We start from the raw sequence: 12,613 nt of genomic DNA, 5'->3' as shown, positions 1-12,613 counted from the left end.
TCTCTCTCTCTCTCTCTCTCTCTCTCTCTCTCTCTCTCTCTCTCTCTCTCTCCCCCTGCCCCTCCCACACATGCATACTCTCTCTTCCCTCCAGCCCCCCAAAAACTAAAAACTACAATTTACATTCTCAACAGTGCTATAATCATAGGATTACAAAGAGCCTTAAGAGAGAGCTAGTCACTCTGTCCCAGGCAGGCCTGTACCTACACAATTCCAGACAGTTTTCTTCTTTGTTAAAGATATTAAATTATTGGGGCACCTGGGTGGCTCAGTTGGTTAGGCATCTGACTCCTGATTTCAGCTCAGGTCATGATCTTAGTGTTTGTGAGATTGAGCCCCAAGATGGACCCACACTAACAGCCTGCTTGGGATTCTCTTTCTCCCTCTCTGCCGCTTCTCCCACTCACACATGCATGTGCACTCTCTCTCAAAATAAACAAACTTTAAAAAAAAGTATTAAATTATTGAGTAACATTCAGGTTCCTCTTTCGCAACTGTAATTCTAAGTTCAAACATCAATGAACAGAATTTGAGGGCAACCCAAACTTACTAGGCATCCTTTTAAAAATCCTGTCAATCCACTCACATCAAGTTTTCCACTGAGAAATTACCCCTATTTCCAAATTAAATAATACAATAAACCCTCTAATTTGATGGGTCACACCAGTATTCACCAAATTAAAACAGTAAATTATAACATAAATGCACAATAAAGAATTCTAGACCTAAGAAAAAATCTAAGAGCAAAGGTCTAGAAAAACAAGTAAGCAGGGGCGCCTGGGTGGCGCAGTCGGTTAAGCGTCCGACTTCAGCCAGGTCACGATCTCGCGGTCCGTGAGTTCGAGCCCCGCGTCAGGCTCTGGGCTGATGGCTCGGAGCCTGGAGCCTGTTTCCGATTCTGTGTCTCCCTCTCTCTCTGCCCCTCCCCCGTTCATGCTCTGTCTCTCTCTGTCCCAAAATAAATAAAAAACGTTGAAGAAAAAAAAAAAAAAAAAAAACAAGTAAGCATACGTTTACTGTTGCTTTTCTTACCAGAAATTCTACAGGAAGTCATGCAAATTTGAGTCAGCTTGGTTTGTACAAACAGGCAACATGAAGGCATTATACTGCATATAAGGCTAAAACCTTGCAACAATCTCTTCCTAAAACAAATTCATCTCACTTCAACAAAGACACCAGCACTTCTCTTAAACTAGAAATGAATAATCTGTCAACGGTAAAGAATTCATTCTTCTGAAGAGTTAAGACATCCTCCTTGCAATTTGGCTAATTAACAATTTATTAATAATTCAAGTATATATCTTAGACATTTCCTATGCATCATATACTTTTACAGATGCAGCAAGAGCAGTAAACAAAAATTCCTGTCAGGGTGGACCTTATATTTTAGTAGGCAGAAAAAGACAAACTATGCCACTGTTACAGAGGAAAAGGCAAAGTAAGGGAATCTACAGTGCCAGAAAAGAGAGGGATTCCAATTTTAAATAAGGCTATCAGAAAAGGCCTCACTGAAAAAAGTGACATTTTATCCAAGACCTGGGGGTGTGAGCCAAATAGATATTTGAGGGAGCATTCTAGGCAAAAGGGATTAGCTGTTGCAAAGGTTATGAGGTGGGGCCATGCTTGGAGTGTTCTAGGAACAGCAAGGGGGCTAGTGCTACCAGAGCAGAGAAGGCAATGGAATGAATAGGGTTAGAGAAATAAGAGAGCCTTAAAGGTCAATGTAAGTATTTCGGTCTTGTTCCAAGAAAAATGATAAGGTTTCAAGGAAGATTGACAACTTATGTTTAAAAAGACCACTCTAGCTGCTATGTGGAGACAGATAATACGAGTAGTGAGGGCAGAAACAGGGAGATCTGGTAGGAACCACTGCTAGCCGTATCAGGAGAGAAATAGCTTGGACCATGGTAATAGCAGTAGAGGATAAGGAGAGATCAGTTTCAAGATATACTTTGAGGTAGATCTGTCCAGACTGGATGTGGGGTCTGTGAAAAAAGAAGGCCCTGAGTAACTCCAAGAACTCAGAGAAGCCTAACTTAATATTCTGAGTCTATTCAAACAATGGACCATAAAATCACCACAACACCACGCAAGAAGAGTAGGGAAACTTCTGTATCTACTGCATCCTGACCATTTGTGGGAAAATGTATCTTAAAGACTTGTTAATTAAGGAGAACTCAACTTCGCTAATGAATCTTCTAGTTACCTGGTCTCAAACTGAAATCGTACTCTTCTTTCATACCCTACCAACTCATCAGAGCCTTGTAGAGACAACAGTTCTACTCTCTCTGCTACTTTGTTCATCCCTCAATGGTTGCCATTATCAAGCTAAAATTGATTTATCAAGCTAAAATTGTATACATCTGGATCCGTGAACTTAGACAATTCAAATTAATGTTAGTTCCCCTCCCCTACTACAGTGGCAGGGAGTTGATAAGGAAAGAGGTATCATTAAATTCTACACAAATTAGGATCCAAAATATCTGTAAACAAGCTAAAAATACCAAGATGCTTCTTTACTGCTAAAAAAAAAAAAAAAAAAAAGTTTCATAGTTACTGTCTTGGTTATTCCCACTTTTCCACTTCCTCATTTAAGGAGGGAACTTGAGAATCAAGTTCCAGTACAGAAATCAATAATCACTTATATAAAAAGAAATCATGACCTTGATGGTGGGAAAGTATCTTAACATTTCAGAACCAGCCTGAGATACATGGCCTGCCACTCAGAAAGGAAAGTCATTAACCAACAATCGCACCTGCTTCTGAGAACAGTGACCGTTATTTACTGAAGTCCTGTGGGCTCTGTTCCCACTCAAATGAAAAGGGAGTGGTTTTCAAATTTGTATGTGCCCTAGTGATTAGAAGTACTTGTCATTTTCTAGTAATTCTTACCTCTACAAATAACTATAAGATGAAAACTGCATTAAATATTTTCAATACCACACTTGAAAATACTTACTTTTCAATTTGGTACTTTACTGTTTCTCTAAAAATTAGCAATTCTGCAGCTGAATTTGTCCCAAAAATGTTATTTTTCCTTTAAATTTAAATAAAATGTAAACGGTGGTAACAGGACTATGGCCAGTTTTCAGTTTTTCCAAAATAGTCATTTGAGGGGCGTCTGGGTGGCTCAGTCGGTTAAGCGACAGACTTCAGCTCAGATCATGATCTCACAGTTCGTGGGTTCAAGCCCCAGATTGAGCTCTGTGCTGACAGCTCAGAGCTTGGAGCCTGCTTCAGGGTCTATGTCTCTCTCTCTCTGTGCCTCTCCCACTCATCTGTCTCTCTCTCTCTCTCTCTCAAAAATAAATAAACATTAAAAAAATTTTTTTAGGGGCGCTTAGGTGGCTCAGTAGGTTAAGGGTCCGACTTCGGCTCAGGTCATGATCTCACAGTTCGTGAGTTCGAGCCCCACATGGGGTGAGCTCAAGCCCCACTGTGGCCTCCGCACTCCACACTGTCTCTCTCCCTCTGCTCCTTGCTCACTCACGCTCTCTCTCAAAAAAAATTTTTTTTAATTTTAATAGTTATTTGAATACTGGTAATAACATTAAAAATCCTAACAGCACAATTCTAATATTGGGCTTAATCTTATTGATTTCAGTAAATCTTTTGTTATTTTTTATTATTATTTTAGAGAGTGTATGAGCAGGGGAGAGGGAGAGAGAGAAAATCCCAAGCAGGCTCCACACTCAGCTGAGAGCCCAACGCGGGGCTTGATCTCACAACCCTGGGATCACGACCTGAGCCGAAATCAAGAGTTGGGACGCTTAACCAACTGAGCCATCCAGGCAACCTTTAAAATCTTTTAAAAGTTAAGTTAAATAGCTCTATTAAATTGATTCTATTTATTCACACTTTTCCTTTCTAGGCAAAGATATTACGGCTATCGTCTTCACCGGCTTTGCGTTTAAAGACTTTAGTTTACGTGCACTTTAAGACTCCCAATGTTATCAAGTTTAAGTTCACTGTTTTCCTAAATAACTGGTAACCTCCTTTATATAATAATAACTATCTCAAATTCAGCAGCACTCCCGTATAATTAAATTCTAATATTTGTTTTTTTCCTTTCTTACCTCCTTTAACCTCAAAAGACTAAGTAATTTTCCTGGAAAACAATTTAAGTTTTAATCATTTTAATTTAGTTTCCAACATCACTATATGTACATTAACCCAGAACCACTGAATTGATTATTTCATTAATAAAGAAATACATTTGAGGTTCTGAACTTCAACTGTAATAATGCAAATTCAGTAGTGAAAATCCAGAAAAAAAGAAAAAGAAAGAAAGAAAATCCACAAGGACACCTGGATTCATCCTGTCAACACCACTTTGAAATATTTTCTGAGCTATATCAGGACAGTTAGAATGACTGTAACAGCTGTGAGTTCCCTGAGGTTGCAAAATAGATACTTGGGAAAAGGTTATTTGAATCACCTTTCAAAATAACCTACAGCACAGGAGCAGCATGCAAAGTAAGAACTTCCAGGCTATTGTTAGCATTATTTAAAATATATGTTTCAGAGCTGAGCAGTTTATGGGTCAGCTTAACCCTTTCATTTCCCCATTTTGTCAAATATATTGAACATTATTTAAAGGTCCTGTTTAAATATCCACCACTGACAGGGAGGGAAGGAAGCTATGCACAGGATACAGAATAAAAAACATTCCAAATTACATCTTGTCAGCATAAATTCTTTTGTTTGAGCCCCAGAAATTTTTCTGCTGTTAGGGCATTTTGGTCCAAGTTTCCCCTAAAACCGGTTAAGTTACACTTCACTTCCTCTCCTAAACTTGCTTTTTATAAATTACATTGTACTTCACGGCCATCTCTCTCTGTGTACTCACTGTAATACAAGATAGACAAGAACCCAAATCATTCTATTTGGAGCTGCCAGTGGCCTTTTAAAATATACTGTCTACCCACTAATTGTCCATGAATGGCTTGATGTTTATTTTCATAAAACACAACATTCACAATCTTTAAAAACCATACAGTGAAAGCAGTTGTTTCACATTAAAACACGAGAGTGAAGTAAAAATGGTGAAATACCTCTATAACACCATGTCAAGGGATTATTATTCTTTGCTCACCAGTTTAGGTCAACATGGATTCACCTTCCTTCTCTTCCAACTTAAAGAATGCAAAAGGTACTCTTTCTCGTCCTCTTCCTCCAAATGCTTACTGAGATGGGGGACAGTATGCCACCTCTGAACGATACTAAAGTGCAGCATATCCAATAGAACAACGAGCCTTTGTGGAGCTCTTTGTGCACACCATACAAACACTATCCAGGATCAAGAGCCTAAAAGAATCCACGTGGGTGAAAATATTTGATGAAGGACATTAAAATTTCATACTAATGCCACATACTTTGAAGACACAAAGTAAGTATGAGCAGAATGGAGGAGGATTACGACTTCTGAGGAAAGGTAAAACTTTTCTGACAAGACTGTAGAAACAGTGAAGGGCCATGGTAGCATGCCTTGAGAAAGGAAAGGAGTCTTTGGTTAAATAACTCTAGGAGGCCTTGACCATGCTGAGAATTTCAAACCAATTTGAATGCAATAAAAGCTTTTAAGAATTTAAAAGTAGGAGTAGCAGTCAGGGAGTGACTCTTTACTCAATGACAGAAAACAAATACGTCACATTGGTGGACATCTTCTGATCTACGAGCACGTCCATAGTTACAAGCTTCACAAAAACAGACTCTCAACTTACTAACTCCTACCTCATAGGTGAATTATTTTTCCTAGTAAACAGAGAGAGGAGTTTAACTAAATTCTACTTGTTGACGACCTCCAAATGAAGACCTCATTTCACCAGAAAACCAATTCAGGGCATAGTCTATGACTTAAATTTGGACTGCTTCTCATCTTGGAAGATCTAAATTATTTGAGTAACTTAAACCAATCACCAAAGGAAACTTGTTTGCATCCACACGTGTGGTATGAAGAATAATGTCACTAGAATCTATTGTTTCTCCATCATATCCTTCTCAATTTGCTGACAAACCCTGCCGATGACTCATATCCTTCTGCACTAACCAGTCATTCTGCTCCCTCATGAGAGGCTTTTCATAAATAATGGAAAATAAAAAACACATCAATTTGTTTTGCTACTAAAAACAGTAAATATCAGCATATGTCTATAAATCCAATTTACGGATACTGTGGTGATACAACCTAGTGAACGTCTCCTATAAGACTGCTCAAATCTCAACTAAAACTAAAAGAGGACTACAAGAAAGCAGACTGAATTTGAATTCTTGTCAAAGGATACATTAGTTAAGAGCCAACATTTTTGACCACTGCAGAAATAAAAACACAAAGTAATTTATCTGATCTGCTAAAGCAAATATATCATGTGTGCATTTTATAGCCAAAAGAATTAACATTTTCTGAGAAGAATGAAATTTCAACCCAAAAATACTATGAAAGGAATTAAATATCTCTAAAGGTAAAGACCATTCTAATGGTCAAAATATTTTTTCAAAACAGGCTCAACCAGAAAAGAGTCACAGAAAAGCTTAAAATCCTCTATTGTTTAAAAAGGCAATGTTGTGCAATGTAAATTTATATTCAAATGATGAAATTTAGTTTCTAGGCCCCTTAAAATGAAGTAGATGCTGTATTACAGAATGTATGGGTAAGAAATCCGTGCAGGCAAACAAAAAACATTTGTATTCAAGTAACAAAAAACTGTTGGTATAATCTGTCAACTCCTCACAGTCATTTTGTCAGGAAAGATTTTGTGCCCTGTCAATCTATGCTGATTGAACAGATAGTTCAGGGAAAACCACCGTAAGACGTGCAGAAGGGTCATTTTCTGACCCAGGTCCTGTTAACTCCACAGGGTAACTGTGGAAAGTGGACAGAGCCCACAGTGCTGTGCAGCTTCTTTCTTAGAGGTGCTAGACTAGTGACAATTTCTGTTCAGCCCAGATAGATCTCCACTACTCCAAGGAGAGAAAACATACATACAATACCTACTTGGGCTCTACATCAAGCAGTCCTATAGGGCTCCAAGTCCCAAGACAGTGGCCAGAAGTCAAAGGAGCTAGAGAATGTGGTTCAATCAGTAAAACAAAGGGTAACTAGAGAAAGCGACCAGACACCTCTATACGTATACACTAGCCCTAAGGATGAAAATGGATAAAAGGCTCTTCTAACATTCCAGATTAACAGACTCAAATCACCATTTCCCCCAAAATTTGTAATTGGTGGTATCCATTGTTCATTAACAAACCCAAGGTACAAAATTATGTGAACTGTAACATCACAGACTCTTGCTTTATTTTAGAAAATAATCAGGGGCGCCTGGGTGGCTTGGTCGGTTAAGTGTCCGACTTCAGCTCAGGTCATGATCTCACGGTCCGGGAGTTCGAGCCCCGCGTCAGGCTCTGTGCTGACAGCTCAGAGCCTGGAGCCTGTTTCAGATTCTGTGTCTCCCTCTCTCTCTGCCCCTCCCCTGTTCATGCTCTGTCTCTGTCTCAAAAATAAATAAGCGTTAAAAAAAAAAAAAAGAAAAGAAAAGAATCATCAGTCTCTATATAACCCAACTAGTGTCTGAAGAAAACTCTCAAAGCAACAATATCACCAAAAGAGCAAACAAAAAATATGCAGGTAACTGAAGTATCCTTTAAAAAAAAAAAAAAAAAGAAAAAAAGAAAAAAAACCCTAAAAACTACATTTCAAACAAAAGACCAACTTCTTTAAGTTCATCTGCTTATGTATTTATTTATTTATTTATTTAAGTAATCTCTCTACCCAATGTGGGGCTCAAACTCATGACCTTGAGATCAAGAATCACATGCTTCTCCGACTGATCCAGCCAGGTGCCCCAAGGCCAACTTCTTTAACATCTACTTAACTCCTATATACCTCCCTATAAAATGACGAGAGTTAACTCAAAAATCAAGTTTAGCCAGAGATTTAAGTACCTTAAGCCTCAAGGGGAATTTTTTTTTTATCCACTGCCATCTATTTACCGATACTCTTTAACTTGGATTCCAAAACCTGGGATTCAACAACTGATTCTATAAATCAATTTCTTTATCTGTACAATTTAAAGAATGCCACTTACTCAAAGGATTATTATGAATTTTAAGTAAGATTTATGATTCAGCATACATAAGATTCTCAAGAAGGGAATGTTGAAATTTAAAGTGTAATAATGTTGGACATCACAAGTATCCTATGACCTCAAAATCTCTACCACTGCCCTACTCAATAAACATAACTAAATCTACCACGTTAAAATGATGGATCTTGATATTCAGTTGCTCAAAACGTTTAAAGATCCCCAACTTCTATAAGTAGTATAGCTGATTATACAGTACTTGAAGAAATCAATCTAACTTGGGTTTCACTCTAACTTAAGTTTCGCTCTTCCAAGAGCAACAGCTAAAAATTTATGTACTGCCCCTCTGCACCTTATCTGTAAATGTTTTTTCTAGAGGCTTCACTGGTTAACAATCCCATATTCCAACAAAAAGGTACAGTATAAAACCCTGTTAAATGAACCTTTACTAAATTTCAACTTTGTCTCAAAAATCATAAAAAGTTCTATAACTATTACATACAAAACTTCTACCTTTGAAAGAAAAAATGTTAAGGGGCACCTGTGTGGTTGTCAGTTAAGCCTCCAACTTCAGCTCAGGTCATGATCTCGCGGGGTCTGTGGGTTCGAGCCCCACGTCCAGCTCTGTGCTGACAGCTCAGAGCCTGGAGCCTGCTTCCAATTCTGTGTCCCCCCCTCTCTCTCTGCCCCTCCCCCTGCTCACACTGTCTCTCTGTCTCTCTCTCAAAAATAAATAAACAAAAAAAAAGTTAAGACAAATTATTAAACAAAGAGCTAAATCTTAAGAAAAACAAATCTATTTTACCTCATTTCACACAAATATCTTTTCAAGGAAATATGAGACTTTCAAACTTTTTAAGAAAGTTATACACAAAAGCATTCAAACATTTACTCTTCCTAGTGCCACCAAAGTTCAATGATGTTGTAAATGATTTCTGCCTATAAATTTGGTTCGTTCAAATTAAATATTACTAGACTGACTCATGGAGGGAGTGGTTTGACTTTTGCTGTTCTGAGTCAGAATATACCCAGTTCAGCAGTTCTAAACAATTTTTCATTTGTATAGGTGTCCTAAATGCTAGCTTTTTCCAGTTACTAAATATGACAAACTGTTGCCTTAGAAAGGTCTTAACGGTGATAATATTTTGAATCTATATAGTTCAATTTATAATTAACAAAGTGCTTCCACATGTATTTGCTCACTTGCCTTCACAATCTGAGTTAAATATCTCATACAGCTGAACAGAAAAGACTTTCACATAGGAATGACAACTTCTAGTTGACTCTTAACCCCAGTAACTCTTTCTCTTTCCCCCAAAATAAAAAAACATAAAAGGCTGATGGGTTTCTTTAATCAGACTTTCCTCTCCCAGACATATCCCAGGTGCCTCATAAAAACTATGTCTCAAAGCACACACCCTGGGGCCCCAAGAGTTTCAAGGCAGAATCTCCACCCACATAAAAGCCTAGCTTAGGCCCCAAAGAGCCTCAAGTCAGCATCTCCTAAATGATCCCTTTGCCTCTGGCCATCTAGTCTTCTGCATTAAATTCAACATTTCTCATCTGTAGAAGCTGCTGGGTCACTGTGTGGTTGAGAAACCTCAAAGTGAGACAACCTACTGTGCGAGGGTGGTGATGGTGTAGTGGAAAAACCAAGGACTCGAATCAGACAGACCTGGGTTTTTAATCCAGCTCCAATTCTTATTATCTTGTGACCTGGGACAAGTTACTTAACCTCTTTGCGTCTCTATTATCTCTTCATCTCATCACTGTAAGTCATTGAGGGCTCAGCACTGAATCCCCAGTGCCTAGCAAACAAAAACCACTCAGTATGTGCCAAATAAACGTAAGTGAGGATCGCTACAACCTTCACAGTAGCTGTGAGATTTAAATGAGAGTGTATAAAAAGTACCTGGTGCACAACAGGCACTTAATACTAATTAGTCCAGTCCCCCACTGAATATTAGTTAACAATACTATTCACTACTTCTGAAAGCAGAGAGCATGGCATGCTAGTGAATGAGAAGGACACTCTAGAAAAAATATAATTTCAGACTTCTAATTACACGTAGATGCTTTGGTCTATAATTCGATTATGTCTACTATCAAAAGGACTACCTTCCTCTTTGCTTATCATATTGAAAGACTCCCAACTTCTAAGAAACTTATCATTAAAGTGTAAAATCCATACCAAATACTCTTTATCAAAAACCCCTACTTCCACAACACAAGAATCTGGCAAAGTCTGTTAACAATGTCTATTCCAGGGGCGCTTGGGTGGCTCAGTCAGTTGAGTGACTGACTTCAGCTCAGGTCATGACAGCTCAGAGCCTGGAGCCTGCTTCGGATTCTATGTCTCCCTCTCTCTCTGCCCCTCGCCCGTTCACACTCGATCTCTCTCTCAAAAATAAATAATCATTTAAAAAAAAAAAAAAAGTCTTTTCACTATCCAATATGAAATGATTTTGAAAATGTCAGATCAAAATACAGGCAAACAACTTCTCACCATCTACACCAACACAAGTGATTCTGGAGCCTTAATAATGTGTTGTTCCGCAGCCTTAATTTCCCTTCGCACATTGAACAAGGCATAACTTCACTCACTTCCTGTCTGAAACTACTGTAAATAACTACCATATTCTAATCCAGCACCAGTTGTAGTTTGGTGATTCCAAACAGACAAGGTCGTCTATGGTGATGCTAGAACTGCGGAACACTTTATATGTTTGTTTCTTGACAAACTCCAGGGAATAATAAACTAGCCTGTGGTTCATCATCATCATCATCACATTATTTTTTCTTAAGAGTTCTTCTCCAGAAGGGTAGAAAAGAGCCAAAACCTAACAAAAATTCTTTCCACTTACCTAACAATAAAATACCTTTCACCTGAAAAACCAGCAGTACTTCTACAAAACCATCTATGCCTCTGAACACTCTAAAGACAAGAGTCGAGGATCCTGGGCAATAGACAAGTTAGCGTTCAGAGGGCCAGACTAGGTTGGGATGAAGACCATGTCCTTGACAAATTTAGAAATTTATATGGATGTCATAAGACATGGGGGAAAACATTCACCCTCCCCCCCCCTTCCGAAAAAACACGACCGTTCTTTTAGAAATCGCAGAACCAGAAGATTATAGTGCCATTGGAATAGACTCCTATACCGTTTCCTCATACTGGAACCCAGGAACAAGACGCTCTTGGAAAGAACTCTCTAACCGAGGACACGCGGGTTCACTATCGCCATACACAGCGATCACGATCACGGGGAGTCTCCAGGATGCCCGCTCACACGCTGGACAATCGCAGGCACACCCTGCCACACTCCCTCCTCTGCCATTCACCCTCTCCCCGTCCTCCCTCTCACGCACCACTCATATTCCCCCCCACTCTACCCCATACACTGACCGCTCTCTCCCTCTCCCGCTTCCTCACTCTCCCCCATTTACCCCTGTCGCCTACGCACACTCCCCCAACACACCCCCACTGCCCTCTACACTCCGCCCGCACTCACACACACACACATTGACCCCGGACACGGCCCCCAACTCTCCCATCCACACCCCCCACTCCGTCTTCCTCACCCCATATGCACAACCAGCCCTCTCCCCAACTCACACTGTCCCCCTCATGCACGCACATTCCCCACACACACACTCCACATTCTTGCACACGCACAGTCCCCCCCTTCCTCACCCACCCTCGTTCTCCACGCTTCCCGGCTGCGCTCCCCCCGCCCCCGGCCCGGCCCGGCCCTCCTTCCGGGGACGTGTCTCGGGCCTGCACTAATGGCTGCGGCGCCTCCCGCCCTCCCCTTCCCCGAGGCCCCGGGAGCCGGCGCGGGGGCCGCCCGGGAGGAGCGCACTCACGCTGGCGAGCTGGGGACTGGGCATTGAAGTCCGGCGGCGGCGGGAGCGAGGAGGCGCCTCTCTCCTCAGTCACCTCGGCGGCGGCGGCGGCGGCGGTAGCGGTGGCGGCGGCGGCGACGACTCCCCCCCAGCCTCGGCGCGCGACACCCGGCCCGGCCCGGCGGCGGCGGCGGCGCGTGTCCACGAGTCCGTCTTGCTGCTGCTGCTGCGGCCGCTGCTGCGTCTCCTGCTGCCGCCGCTGGCCCCGCTCCCGCCGCTGCCCTGTGGCGTCACCTCGCGCCTTGCCCGGCCGCCGCTGCCGCTCCAGCCGCTACCGGACGGACGACGGTTACAGCCCGGCCGATCGCGCCGCCGCCACCACCGCTGCGCGCGCAGCCGGAACCAGCTCCTGCCGCCGCCCCTCAGGGGGCGCTGCGGGGCGCGGCGCGCGCGCCCACTGGCCCGCCCCCCGCGCCCGCTGACTGGCTGACCGGCCGGCTCGCGGGGCGGTTGAGCCCGCCCACCTACCCCGCGGGGCGCTGACCCACTGCCCTCGGCGCCTCCCCAGCTCCTCCTCGTGGTTCGTTCCGCTCCGCGCTCCCGGCTGCGGAAGGCGCGTCCATGTGACCGGGGAGGGGGGGGAAGCGGAACGTGGCCTGGGGAGTCGTTCGCCCACGCCGCGG

The 12,613-nt window shown here is 42.0% G+C and overlaps 1 protein-coding gene across 1 annotated transcript in view; it reads right to left on the bottom strand.

Annotated features, from left to right (window-relative positions):
• The window catches only part of PTP4A2 (protein tyrosine phosphatase 4A2), a 31,675-nt gene extending 19,356 nt beyond the window's left edge, over nucleotides 1–12,319 (bottom strand). Inside the window, exon 1 of the mRNA XM_049617614.1 lies at nucleotides 11,952–12,319. The gene's annotated coding sequence lies outside the window, so the exon portion shown is untranslated. The remainder of the gene's footprint in view (nucleotides 1–11,951) is intronic.
• Between the last annotated feature and the right edge of the window lie 294 nt (nucleotides 12,320–12,613).

The sequence above is a fragment of the Panthera uncia genome, assembly GCF_023721935.1.
Source record: "Panthera uncia isolate 11264 chromosome C1 unlocalized genomic scaffold, Puncia_PCG_1.0 HiC_scaffold_4, whole genome shotgun sequence".
NCBI lineage: Eukaryota > Metazoa > Chordata > Mammalia > Carnivora > Felidae > Panthera > Panthera uncia.
This window is presented reverse-complemented; position numbering and strand designations above follow the sequence as displayed.